At 50.0% G+C, this 14,538-nt stretch overlaps 1 protein-coding gene across 8 annotated transcripts in view; it reads right to left on the bottom strand.

The window, feature by feature from the left end:
• Positions 1 to 12,566, bottom strand: part of MAP2 (microtubule associated protein 2) — a 385,117-nt gene extending 372,551 nt beyond the window's left edge. For 2 of the 8 annotated variants that reach the window (XM_048484973.1, XM_048484976.1), the window contains exon 1: positions 12,472 to 12,503. The gene's annotated coding sequence lies outside the window, so the exon portion shown is untranslated. Of the gene's footprint in view, positions 1 to 12,471 lie in introns of all 8 variants that reach the window. The other 6 variants (XM_048484978.1, XM_048484979.1, XM_048484968.1 and 3 more) reach the window with 5 other exon arrangements.
• Between the last annotated feature and the right edge of the window lie 1,972 nt (positions 12,567 to 14,538).

Raw genomic sequence — 14,538 nt, 5'->3', positions numbered from 1 at the left:
AATGCTGGCTAGATTTAATATCATGCTGTCTCCACTTTAGAGGAAGGAAGATTTAAAGGTCATCGACAGAGGTTTTGTCCATGCAGCCTGGGACAGCTGGATTCCATCCCTATTCTCCCTGAGCGACTTGTGCCAAGAGCCTGGGATGGTTGCTGCCCAAGTCTACAGAGTCCATGGTTGATGCTGCAGAATCAGAATGAAGTGATGGGTGCTTTTAAGTGTCGGGATTTTCATTGTTGCCTTATAGAGGGCGGAGTTTTGTCATGGAAGTTTGTAAACTGAATGTATGACAACAGTCCTTTCACTTTTAACTTAGGTATGGATTTACACTATGATGTTACTCTGTAACAAAAGGCTTATTGAAATTAAATTGGTTGGGACTCGTTCAAATGCACTGACATGCCCTCTCTCCATCTTCAGATGATTACCACACAGAACCCCTGAACGTGCCTGCTTTCTCCCCGCCCTACAGTCATCTCCAGCCTTAGACAGATTTACTTTTGAACAGACACACACTGACGAAACACCTGATCCCAGGCAGCCAGCAGCTTCCTAGCTAAGACCCGCCAAGATGGGTCTTTCTCCCAGTAAACCCAAGATCGCACCCAAACTGCATGCCTGAGTAGGCAAAACCCATGCTCTAGGAGCAGCAGTAGCGTAGGAGGTTAGAATTGCTCTGTGCTTGCCTATGTCTAATCCTGGAAGGGAACGGGGTTTGATTCCCAACTCTGCCACTTGAGCTTTGGAGGCTTATCTGGGGGGTATTCAAGATTAGCCTAGGCACTCCCACCAGCTGCGTGCCTTAGATAGTCACAGCTCTTCTGAGCTCTCAGCCCCACCACCCTCACAGGGTGGTTGTTTTGTTTGTGGAACGAAAATTGTAAAGCCTACTTAGAGTCTCCTGCAGGAGAGGATATAAATCAAACTCTTCTTCTTCTTTTTCTCTACCACTGGAATGACTGCATGTCTGCTCGAGAATACAAAACTGGAGGTGGTCACTTCTTTCCAAATGCAGAACAACTTCTCACAATCCTTAATTATGATGACAAGCTTGTAAGCAATTATCATCCCTTAAAATGTATGTGTATGAAGTTGCAAAGGGATGAATTCCTGCAAAGCTGCCCAGCCTGATCACCTAAAGGTGATCTAGATGCTACCCAGGTGACCGGGTACTTTGGCAAGTCTCCACGACAGCCAGAAGGCCCTGGGGTTAGCAAGCAACAGGATAGGGTTTGCATGTGACAACACAGAAAGAGTCACATTGGTCACATGGGAAGGTGCCACCCTGTCTTTGCAAGATCGGATGACCCCAGAAGACAAACGCAGAGCACAGCCGTATGACCCACAGAAATGGTAGATGAAAGCTTCCTCTTCACCCAATCATCATACGGAATCATCACTGGTCCGCAGGCCACTATTGGCTACTCAGGTTGGCAGCTTTATCTCCAAGGAGCAGCAGTGGCGTAGGGAGGTTAAAACTGCGTGTATCCCTAATCCTGGAGGAACCAGGTTTTGATTCCCAGCTCGCCACCTGAGCTGTGGAGAGTAGCTGGGGAATTCCAGATTAGCCTGTACCTCCCACACATGCCAGCTGGGTGACCTTGGAGATACAGTCTACCTTCTCCGGAGCTCTCCAGCCCACCCACCTCACAGCAGGGTGGTGTTTGTTTGTGAGGAGCAGAATTGTCATGCCCTTTGAGTCTCCCTGCAGGAGAGGGATAAGTCCAAACTCTTCTTCTTCTTCTGCCATTGTACCTCCTAAGCCTGCGTTTGGGAGATTTACCTAAACGATAGGAAAAACTTCCCTGACCATCAAGGCTATTAGGCGAATTGAATTCACTACTTACTCAAGAGAGTGGTGGAGTCTCTCCTTCTTGGAAGGTTTTAAACAAAGGCTGGATGTCAGCATGTGTCGGGAGTGCTTTGATTAGTTCCTGCATTCACCGTTGCGGGGGGGACTTGATGACCCTTATTGAGGGGTCATTTCCAACTCTAATGATTTAACCAGTTCACCATCCAGATTAGAAACCTGAGCTCTTAACCTCCCTACGCCACTGCAACAACCACGGGGTAAAAAAAAGAGGCGTGAATCCTGTCATAAATCTTCCAAATGTTGAGAATTCTATATGCAATGGAGGGCTGGGGAACAGAACCAGCGGTTCACCACTTGAGGGCTGAGATTCTGATTTTGCTGAGGGAAATTGTTGGGATGACAAACTCTTTTTTTGCACTTTTCACAACATTTGTGTGGAATCCCTAGTGCATTGCTTATTGGATACCTCGAGGTATTAGGAGTAGAAGAAGAAGAGTTTATCCCCCCACTTCTCTACTGCAGGACGCATAAGGGCTTATCTCCTTGCCCTTCCACAACAAACTCTAGTGAGAATGATGAGAGCTCCAGCTCTAGCAATGGGGAGTGTCAGATAACCTCCACAGCATCAACGGCACTTAGAGACAAACCAGTTCCTCAGATTAACCCTCTCTCTCTCATACCTTCTGCTATGCCATGTAAAACACCTTGAGTCTCAAATACAAAACCTGTTAATAAGCACAAACAAATAAATAGATGATTAAAATACGAAATGATGGGCTGACCGCCACTGTATTCATTTGCCGCCGCCCCCCCCTTCTTAAAATATCATGGGTCCCTAAGCCAAGCAGAGGGGACCAGCTATAAACTGAATAAATAAAATCAGCAAAGCACAATATGAGTGGGCCCAACTTCCCACATCTGAAAGGCAAATTATCCATGCCCCGGCTTAAAGGACTGCCCCCTCCCAGTTTAAACAGCACAGCTGCCGATTAAGCCGACCGTCCCCTCCTTCACAGAAAAGCCCTTTGCTCCAAAGAGACAGATGGCTTTGCTCCCTATTCACATCACAGGCACTCAGACGCCGTTCCCCAATGCAAATCTCACTGGTCTGTGTGCATGTGTGTGTTAATTCTCAGCTGACATGTGACAGGTTTGCAGCATCCCAGTATTAGTGGCATCTCCGGAGGACAGAGGAGCAAAAGAGACACAAAGAACCAGGCTGAGAGGAGGGAGGCTTGACGCCGCGGCAGGGGTCTTTCAAACTATGCCCCAGATGTTCGTGAACTACAATTCCCATCCCAACCTGCCACTTGGCCGGCAGCGGGGGCTGATGGAACTATGGTATCTGGAGAACGGATTTGAATGACTGCCCAAGGAAGTTACACTTGGCACAGGGGACCACAGGGGCGTACGAGCACTTTTCGGAGGCGGGGTTTTGAAATGAAGTAAACGGAAATAAGAGTTTGGATTTATACCCTGTTTTTCTCAACCATAAAGAGTCTCGAATCAGCTTACAGACTCCTTCTCTCCGTCTCTTTTCTCTCAACAGACACCTTGTGAGGTAGGGAGCAGCAGTGGCGTAGTGGCTAAGAGCAGTGGCTAAGAGCAGGTGCACTCTGATCTGGAAGAACCGGGTTTGATTCCCAGCTCTGCCACTTGAGTTGTAGAGGCTTATCTGGGGGTGAGATTAGCCTGTGCACTCCATATGCCAGCTGGGTGACGGGCTAGTCACAGCTTCTCAGGAGATCTCCAGCCCACCCACCTCGCAGGGTGTTTGTTGTGAGGGGGGAAGGGCAAGGAGATTGTCAGCCCCTTTGAGTCTCCTGCAGGAGAGAAAGGGGGGATATAAATCCAAACTCTTCTTCTTCTTCTTCTTCTAGGTGGGGATGAGAGAGTTCCGAGAAAACCGTGACCAACTTGAAATCACCCAGCAGGCTTCCTGCAATCGAGTGGAGAAACAAACCTGGTTCCCCGGGTTAAAGCCTGCCGCTCGTGTGGAAGAACGGGGAATCAAATCCGGTTTTCCAGGTTAAAGTCCACCGCTCTTAGCCACTAAACACAGAGAAAAATCTCCCAAAACTGACCTTGGCGGAACCAGAAACCGCCTCCCGTGCCTTGATCTGGCGTCTTACAGGGCTAGAAATGGCTATTTTAAATAGCAGGTTTTAGCTGGAGAAAGCTCATAAAAGCCAAACAGAAAAAGTCCCTATTGCAGATGAGGGTCTACAGGCACGTCCCTTTAACAGGCCACAGACCTGTACAGCCAGAGTTACTGACCACGAAGGATAAGTTTCCCACGGCATTCATCTTCTCATCAGAGCCAGTGGTGGCGAACCTTTGGCACTCCAGATGTTATGGACTACAATTCCCATCAGCCCCTGCCAGCATCAATTGTACATTTGGCGGGGAGACTATTGTAGTCTTGTGATGCTCCTACTACGTAGGCTAACAGAATGAAACTCTGACAGGCTCGGCTCTTGGAGAATCGACTTCCATTGGCTTTTGTTTCACAGAAACTGGGAGCCAAAAAAGTCTGCTTAAAGGGAGCACGCACTCACCAAGTTATCTTGCCCCCCCCCCCCGCCTGCAGCAGCTCTGAAAAGGCTACATGCGGGCACTGTTTTTGCCCTCTTGCCCCAGAGGAGGCCAACATCCAAATGCCAGCAGCGCCCATAAGCTGGCGACCGGGAGAATGCACCTCTTCCCGCCAAAGGTTTTAGGCATTCCAGTGGTTGCTTCCCAAACAAAAGCTAAGAGGCTGGGAATGAAGTCTTTGGTCCCGAGCAGGAGTCTGCAACCGGCAGCTCTCCAGATGTTCATGGACTACAATTCCCAATTGGCTGTGCTGAAGGGTGGGATTTGTAGTCCGGTGTTTAGTTGAGCGGAAAATCTGGGTAAGCAAATAGCCGGTTGCGATTACCACCATGTGTCACGGGGTGGCCAGAGTTAGAACTCCATGGCACAAATTTAAGGAGTTGGTTATTACTAAAACTGGGACTTAAGCGATGGAAACGCTGGGCTGTGAAAAAGAAGCGTCGAATGCTCCTGGTGCAATTATAAACCTACTCGGGGCATAATCCCACCCTCAGCGCTGAACGGTCCTGAGCACTCTGATTTTCAAGTATACCAGGGTAAAAATAAGTCCAAGCTGTGACTTTTCGATCTCAGAGCTGCTTTTGACTCTGTGCCAAGAAACCTTTTATTGGAGAGCTTGAATGCCTGGGTTAGAGACTTCTGTCATTAATCATTGCACTTCACATATGGGGGCATGGGGTGGCCAACCACCAGGCAGTGGCGTTACCTGCCTATGGACAAGGTGGGCAGTTGCCACAGGCGTAGTTGCGGCGGGCACCAAAATGCAAGGTTAAGTTTGTTTTTTTTCTATTTTTTTAGTGTTTTGGGTTTTGGCCTACAGGGTGCGGTTTTTTAGGCTAGCAGCACCAGTACAGGGAGACTCTCCTGATGACATCACCAGGTTTGGTGAGGTTTGGTTCCAGGGGTCCCAGTTATATGGACTCCCCGAGGAATTTCCATCCCCCATTGTTTCCCTTCATAATATGGGAGATGGGGGCTACACTGGTCCATAACTTTGGACCCAACACCTAGTGGTATCATCAGTCGGGTTTCTAAAAGATGCTCTGGAATTTGAACACTATCTGCACCATATGACGGCTGCTTTCATTCCCAGATTCTCCTTTTTTGATCCACCTTCCTGCCAATGCTTGTTTTCTTTCTCTTTTATTCTCTCCTTGTGATGATTTAGAAATGACTTGGTGGAAAAAAAATCATTGTTTTGTCGTAGTTGGGGGAGGAGGGTGTGGTGGCCAGCAGGCAAAAAACAGGTTTGCCAGGGCTCCAGTTGGCTAGTGCGCCTCTGCCACCAGGGAGGCCTCAGACCCTCCAACTGATCTCCAGATAATAGGGTCCCCTAGAAGAGGAATAGCTGTTCCAGGGACGGACTCTATGCCATTACACCCTGCAGAGGTCTCTCACACTCAAAACCCTCTGAATGAGTACCCTTGAAATCTCCCAAATTTCCCTAGCGGAGGATGGGTGCAACATGTCACCCTGAAATTCAGGGTGTGTCTAATGCATCGAGTTCTCAGACCTCCAATAAAACAGCCATTATGGAAAACAAAGATTAAAATACTGGGGTGTTGTGGGGTTTTGGGCTGTGGCCCGATGTTCAGTCGCATTCTCCTGACATTTTGCTGCATCTGCGGCTGGCCTCTTCAGAGGATCTTGTTGTTGATGAAGAGTTTATTGGTTACGATAAATGTTTAAATTATTTTCATTAAGTGCTGTGCAGTTTCGGGCTGTAGTGTTCTAGCAACGTCTCCTACAATGTTTCCCCTGCATCTGTGGCTGGCATCTCCTTTGAAGATGCCAGTACGAATCTGATCAGCAATCAGCGAAAAAACTGCTGGAACCGCTGGCGTACCGACCACCGGGGACAAGGGGTCCCCTTGTCCCGAGTATAACAATTTGGTCACGTGGGGGCGCCAGGCAAAATGTCCTTCCCCCACAGACTGCACCACCATCATGGCGCCGGCAGCCTGCTTTACACAGCAGCCGGCTCAGGCTGCCTTAGCCTCGCCCACTCTGGACGGTGGGCCCACTGGGCCAGTTCCACTTCAGTTTATTTAGCATTAGTGAGCTCCGCCCTCCTTGGACCCAGCGTGCCTTGCCTCTCAGGGTGTGAGGTCATTACAAACAAACCTCCTCCCTGCTCAGGGAAGAGCGCCGGAAGCAAGCAGCAGTAGCCGCGGGGCACAGGGGAAAGAAGCGGGCCCCTGTCTTTTGGCTCCTGAGTTCTGCCTGCCGCTGCCGACCACTAACAGCTTCGTGTCCCTCGCAGCAGCCATGAAGCTTCGTCAGAGGACAGAGAGGTTGTTGGTCAGCCACTACCACCCCACATTGCACCAATCAGGAAGTTTGTTTCCTCCCCAGCCCTTCGTTCCCCTCCCCAACAAATTGGTTTCACCCGGTTCCGCTGTAATTAAGCCTCATGCAGCCTGCCATGGAAGCACTCAGGCGGCAGAAGTGCAGGGCCAGCCTCACCGGGTGTGCAGGAAACAGGCAACAAGAGTGGCCCACGAGCGCCCGAGGCTCTACCCTCCAACTATTGTGTGCCAAACAAAGAGCAGAGTTTGCAGCTGCATGCTTTGCAAAGGGAATCCCCTCGTTTTTTAGAGCCACCGTCTACTGAAATCTTGAAGCGTTGCTTCTGGGTTTCCCTCGTTTTTTTTTCCCACAATACTCAGCTAAGGCTGCGTTTCTTACCTCTCGGACCTGGGAGGTGCTTGGCGGGCAGCAGGCATACGGGTGATTTTCCAGCACCTCCAGGTCGAGGAAAGCAAGAACCGCAGTTTACCTGAGTGCGGAGAAAAAAACGAGAAACCGAGAAGCAACGGAGACGGTTTCGCTTTGCTGAAGCAGGGGATTTTCCTCCCTCTTTACGAGCCACCTGAAGCGAGCATGGGGTTGGAGGAGCAAACCGGTGTTCAAGCCCATCGTTCCCCCTCACGGCCTCAACTGAGCTTCTGCGCAGCTCGCCTTTGCAAGAGGAGAATCCCCTCGTTTTAGAGGCAGGAGGCTAAACTGTCCTCGATCTTGAAACGTTGCTTCTCGGGTTTCCCTCCGGAAGGGCTTTGCGTGCCGCTTGCTGCCTCTCCCCTGGTATCAGTTCCCCAGCCCTCAGCCTCTGCTGGACTTCCCCACCCGACCTCAATTCCAAGTAACACGCAGCCAACTGGAGGGTAAAGCACTTCCTTCTTACCCCCTGCAGCCCACCGCCCACGTCTCAAGCAGTCCATCCCCGCGCCCATAACCCACGAGGCAGAAATCCTGGCCTCCTCCACCACGCCTGAATAGTCTGGCACAATCCCCTCAGCACTCCTCGAGTGCACATTATTCGTGGCTGCTTTCCACCTCCCAGTCTGTGTTTTGTAATGATAAATATCCCCCTCCTTTTCATGCGGCCAGGGCTTGTGGTAGATATGTTACTGCTTTTCAACACCATATAGCTTCATTCCCCTTGCTCTACAGACCCCTTACTCTGTTCTGCAGACACCATCATTTTGTCTGTACACCTGTGATACTCAAGATTGTTCCCCTCTGTATTGGTTGCCCTATTAGGTCACCCTGATGTAGCCAATGCCATGGTTAAGGAAGAGCCCACTTCTGGGCATGTGTCAGTGTGGATTCTAATCTGCATGAATGACTGTGTCTGGAAACAAGATTGCCCCCCCCCCCCCGCCTGCAGCAGCTCTGAAAAGGCTACATGCGGGCACTGTTTTTGCCCTCTTGCCCCAGAGGAGGCCAACATCCAAATGCCAGCGCCCCGCAAAGCGGCGGCCGCGTCCAGATGCACCTCTTCCGCAAGGTTTCGACGCATTCTCCAGTGGTTGCTTCCCAAACAAAAGCTAAGAGGCTGGGAATGAAGTCTTTGGTCCCGAGCAGGAGTCTGCAACCGGCAGCTCTCCAGATGTTCATGGACTACAATTCCCAATTGGCTGTGCTGGCAGGGGCTGATGGGATTTGTAGTCCACGAACGTCTGGAGAGCTGCAGGTTGCAGACAGACAGGAATGCAGGTACAGCAAACCAACCAGTTCTGCAGTCCCACCCACCATGCAGAATTGTGGGGTCGGCATCCGCAAGCACAAATTTAAGGAGGTGGGTCTCACAAAGCTGGGATGGCAAACGATGGAAACTGGGCACAGCAGAAAAAAAGAAGCGTCTCGCAGATGCTCCTGGTGCAAATTATAAACCTACTCACGGGGGCATATTCATCCACCCTCAACCACTGTTTGGTCCTGAGCACTCTGATTTCCAAGTATACCAGGGTAAATAAGTCCAAGCTATATGCAGCTTTTCTCGATCTCAGAGCTGCTTTTGACTCTGTGCCAAGAAACCTTTTGTGGAGGAAGCTTGAATGCCTAGGTGTAGAGACTTCTGTCATTAATCATTGCACTTCACATGGGGGGCATAGGGTGGCCAACCACCAGGCAGTGGCGTACCTGCCTATGGACAAGGTGGGCAGTTGCCCACGGGCGCCCCGTTGCGGCGGGCACCAAAAATGCAGGTTCGTTTGTTTTTTTCTGGTATTTTTTTAGTGTTTTTTGGGTTTTGGCCTACAGGGGGTGCGGTTTTTAGGCTAGCAGCACCAAAATTGCAGGGGTTTTCGGGAGACTCTCCTGATGACATCACCCAGGTTTGGTGAGGTTTGGTTCAGGGGGTCCAAAGTTATGGACTCCCAAAGGGAGTGCCCCATCCCCCATTGTTTCCAATAATAGGAGATGGGGGCTACACTTTGAAGGTCCATAACTTTGGACCCACTGAACCAAACGTCACCACACCTGGGTGGTATCATCAGTCGGGTTTCACAAAGATGCTCTGGAATTTTGGTGCTGCTATCTTAATAATTGCACCCTTGACAGCTGGCACCCCCTAAATTTCCCCAGATTCTCCTTTTAAATCCACCCCCTTCCTGCCAATGCTTGTTTTCTTTCTCTCTTTTATTCTCTCATGTGATGATGATTTAGAAATGACTTGGTGGAAAAAAATCATTGTTTTGTCATGGTGGGGGAGGGTGGTCGCCCATGGGGGGGCATCAAAAACAGGTTTTGCCCAGGGCTCCAGTTGGCCTAGGTACGCCTCTGCCACCAGGGGAGGCCTGGTGACCCTCCAGAATTACAACTGATCTCCAGATAATAGAGATGAGGTCCCCTAGAAGGAATAGCTGTTCCAGAGGACGGACTCTATGCCATTACACCCTGCAGAGGTCTCTCCCCTCCTCAAAACCCACCCTCTGTAGGCTAGGTTCTACCCTTCGAAATCTCCCAGAATTTCCTAACCTTGGAGGATGGGTGCACAGCATGTCACTTACATGAAATTCAGGGTGTGTCTAATGAAAAAGTCAGGGGTTCTCAGACCTCCAATAAAACAGCCATTATGGAAAACAAAGACAAAATACTGGGGTGTTGTGGGGTTTCCGGGCTGTATGGCCGTGTTCCAGTCGCATTTTCTCCTGACATTTTGCCTGCATCTGCGGCTGGCCTCTTCAGAGGATCTTGTTGTTGATGAAGAGTTGTGGTTACGATATATAAATGTTTAAATTATTTTCATTAAGTGCTGTGCAGTTTCCGGGCTGTATGGCCGTGTTCTAGCAGCATTCTCTCCTGATGTTTCCCCTGCATCTGTGGCTGGCATCTCCTTTGAAGATGCCAGCCACAGATGCAGGTGAAACGTCAGCAGAAAAGGCTGCTGGAACACGGCCCTACAGCCCGGAAACCCCACAACACCCCAGTGATTCTGGCCGACAAAGATGAAACAATTCCCCTACAACACATCGAGGCACAGACGACTTGCACTCGGGCTGCAGCGCGGAGATGCTGACTCCGCACCAAGCCGTAACCACAGGCAACGGCATGCATGCGTCTGTTTCATTGGACGAGACCCCTCGGTGTTCGGAAGGGAGAGGCCACCCCACCTTGGCTGGGATGCAGGACAATGTGGAGGCCTCTTGCCTCCTCTTGAGGAGCACACGCCCTCCTCTTACCCCTGGAAATGCCAGCCCTTTGAACGCCAGGGTGTGCTCAGCAGCCCAAACCTGTATGCGCATGGCTCGGCCCTTGGGAGGAAGGGTTGTGGCGTTCACCTGCAGCCACCGAAGCACGAAAACCTCGGGCATGAGGGGTTGCTTCCATGAGAATTTGCTTTGTTCACCACCGCCTGCCTCCCTGGTTCCAAATGCCCCCCTTCTTTCCCTGTTTATTTCAACAGCAGCTTGAGGGCAGGGGTATAAAGTACATATCAATACAGCTCCATTGGCTCCTCTTACTGTGACACCCCTATTCCTCCCCCCACCCCCATCCCTTTTACCAGATTTTAGAATTACAGGGTTCCACTTTTTCGTATCAATGACAAGCTCAAAAGACTTGGTAAATATTGGACAATGGGAAAAAGGAAGCTGAGCCTTATCTCTTCCAACAGAACTGGGAGAATCCCTTTGTATTCCCTTCGGGTCCTGCCGCCTCCCGTGCATTTTTTAGCCAAGGATCAGGGGTTTACAGGAGTGAGGCAGCTGACTAGAGCAAGCTAGCCATCTGGGCAGGTCTACTCAGAAATAAGCCCCATGTACTTCAACGAGGCTGAATCCCAGGAAAGAATCTTTAGGATCAAGCTTGGGAAAGGTGTGTATATGTGTGTGTGTGTGTGGGGGGGGGGGGATTAAGTTACCTGGCCTCCTTCACACACCCTTCCCCACTGGCAGGTAAGGCGGGTCTGCCTGTGGTGAGGGATGTGCGAAAGCGAGGGCATGCCACACGCGACACATATGTAGTCAAAACTCTTTCTTTTAACATATATACACCTATACACCCACACTCACAACTCTCTCTTTTTCTTGTTCATACATACATACATACATACATACATACATACATACATACATACATACATACATACATACATACATACATACATACATACATACATACATATGCCGTGTGTGCATGTATGTATGTATGTATGTATGTATATATGTATGTATGTGTGCTCAGTAATATTCAATGTTCAGCTGCTAATATTTAATGTATCTTATGCTAATATTATTATTGTGTGTGTGTGTATATGTATATATATATGTGTGTGTATGTGTATATGTGTATGTATATATACATATACACACACATACATAAATACACACACACATACACACACAATATATTCACAACACTCTCTCTTTTAATATATATACCTATAGACACACATACACATCGATATTCACAATTCACTCACACTCTCTCTTTATATTCACACACCTATACATACACACACCTATATTCACAACTTTCTCTTTTAACATATATACCTATACACACACACCGATATTTACAGCTCACTCACACACTCTCCCTCTTTATATACATACACACACCTATACATATACACACGCACATATTCACACCTCTCTTTTTACACACACACACACACACACACACACACACACACACACACACACACACACACACATGCATTCACAGCTCTCCCTCTCTTAATATGTACCTATATACATATATGCAAACCCTCCCCGCACACGTTATGACTGCTGTCCGGAGCTGCCCTAAGCCCGCCTCGCTGGGAAAGCGGGGGTCGGTCAGATAAACGAATGAAGAGGAGAAACCGACACAGACAAAGAAGCCCGTTTGAAGGCACCCGTTTCGGCTTTTCCGCCTCCGCCAGGCTCCAGCAGCTGCTGCTGCGCTTCCCTTTGTCTGCCGCCGCACCGGCAGCCCCCAAACCCCCCCGCAACAGGCGAGGCGCACCGGGGGGGGGGACCAGCCCCCCTTCACAAGCCCCCCCGCCACCCCACCCGGGTCTTTCCTTCCCTCCCTTCCTCCCTCTCCCGAAGGCGAGGCTGGCTTTGGAGCTCAGCCCGCCGGTGCCCGCCGCCGCCACCCGTTTTCCCGGAACAGGTGCAACTACTCCCCGGCTCTCCCTATGCCAATTGAGCCGGAGGGGGGGGGGGGGATGCGGGGAGATGTTTCTCCTCCGCAGTCCTCGGGCTTTGCAGAGGGCAGACCGGCGAGGGGGGGGGAGCGAGCCGCGGCTGGGGAGCCGCCCGGACGACCGGCTGCCTGTCCGGCTGCCTTACCTGCTGCTGCTCCGGCGCCCGGGTGTGAAGAGCGAGTGCCAGCACCGCCAGCCGCCAGCCTGCGCCGTAGCCGGGGAGCCGCCGCCGCCCTCGGGACACGCCTCCTCGCCCTGCCGCAGCGCTGCTATTCCCTGCCTGGCCGGCAGCGGCAGCTCAGTCGCGCCAGGGTTCGAGTCCAGGCTTACCCACCGCTGTCCCGAGCATCCAGGTGGGGCGGGAGATCTCCCGGAATGACTACTGGTCTCTTGGCATCAGAGAAGAAGAAGAGGAGGCGTTTGGATTTCTGTCCTGAGGGAGACTCAAAGGGGCTTACACACTCTCCTTTCCCTCTGCCCCCCCCCCGCCCCCACCATCCCGAGTGGTGGTGGGGCTGAGAGAGCTCCCTAGAGCTGTGACTAGCCCGAGGTCACGTTTAAAGAAAGGAAACGAACCTGTCTGGCTCCAGTGCGAACTATACACCTCTATTTTAATGAAAATAGTTTAAACATTCATCTGTCGGGACCACAACTCTTAATCAACAACAAATTATAAACAACAACCATAAAACACTGAACAATCCATGGATCTCTTACTCCATTACAGAGACTTGATATTATTTTATTTGGGATCCTCTGTTAATGTATTGTTCATTGTGTTGTTGTTGTTGTTTATAATTTGTTGGTGATGTGATGATTTAATACAAAATCCAGCATAGTGATTTTGTTTGCTGTGTACTACTGTCTTTTGTATCAATAATAATAATTGTAATATTTATGAGCAGGAAGTAATCCTTACAACATCCTTGCAAGGTAGGTCAATACTATTATCTTCTCATTCCTGAGCCCAATCTTATCCATGATGTTCTGGAGAGCTTTCTGATAAGTTCAACATTGCTTACTCTCAGGCAAGCATGTGTAGGGTTGGAGTCCTAAGGAGGATGCAGCAGATGTGGCATTGAAACCAAGTAGGGGTGCCAGCCTCCAGATGGTCCCTGGAGTTGTGGATTCATAGCTGATCTCCAGACTACAGAGTCACTGGGTTAGGGGAGGTCAGTTTCAGAGGCCAACGGTTATGGTAGCTTCTAGGGAAAGCCCCTCCCCACATTCTCCATTCTACAGGCTCCACCCGGAGCCAGCGTGGTGTAGTGGTTAAGAGGAGGTCAATTCTAATCTGGAGAACCGGGTTTGATTCCCCTCTCCTTCACCTGAGTGGCAGAGGCTTATCTAGTGAACCAGATGTGTTTCCGCACTTCGACATTCCTGCTGGGTGACCTTTGGGCTAGCCACAATTATTCAGAACTCTCTCAGCCCCACCTACCTCACAAGGTGTCTGTTGTGGGGAGAGGAAGGGAAAGGAGCTTGCAAGCCACCTTGAGTCTCCTTACAGGAGAGAAAGGTGGGGTATAAATCCAAACTCTTCCTCTTCTTCACCCCTAGATTTCCAGGAATTTCCCCAGCCAGAGTTGGCAAAACTACCGTGTTTCCCCGAATATAAGACAGTGTCTTATATTAATTTTTGCTCCCAAAGATGTGCTATGTCTTATTTTCAGGGGATGTCTTATTTTTCCTGTGTTCTGTTCGTCGGGCATGCTTCCAAACAAAAACTTTGCTATGTCTTACTTTCGGGGGATGCCTTATATTTCGCACTTCAGCAAAACCTCTACCATGTCTTATTTTTCGGGGATGTCTTATATTAGGGGAAACAGGGTAACACGAAGGCTCTTATCCATGTCTCCCTTTCCTCTTCAAACTCTTTTGGCTTCAACAGACGTGCCCACCCCAAATCTCTTTCGCAAGATCTTTCCCTTCTGCATCGCCAAAGGACAACAGGAACAACCGGAGAGCATCAAAAGCGACTTAATGCTCACCTGGGAAAACATTCTTCACGTAGGTTCTGGCGCAAGGAGTCTGGTAAGGGACGGATGGCTGCGCTCCGAAAGCTCCCCACCATTTTTGGCACCATCTTCCCAAGGTGTGATTCCAGTGTGTCAAAACTGCAATCTCGGCTTCATCACACTTTTATTTTCAAAAAGGTGTTGCTCTGTGAAGGAGCGTCGCAAAATAAGAAGAGCTATAAAAAGCACCTCCA

This window comes from Sphaerodactylus townsendi, linkage group LG02 (assembly GCF_021028975.2).
Source record: "Sphaerodactylus townsendi isolate TG3544 linkage group LG02, MPM_Stown_v2.3, whole genome shotgun sequence".
In the NCBI taxonomy this organism is placed as follows: Eukaryota; Metazoa; Chordata; class Lepidosauria; order Squamata; family Sphaerodactylidae; genus Sphaerodactylus; species Sphaerodactylus townsendi.
Note: the sequence above shows the minus strand (reverse complement) of the source record. Positions and strands in the feature narration are given on the sequence as shown.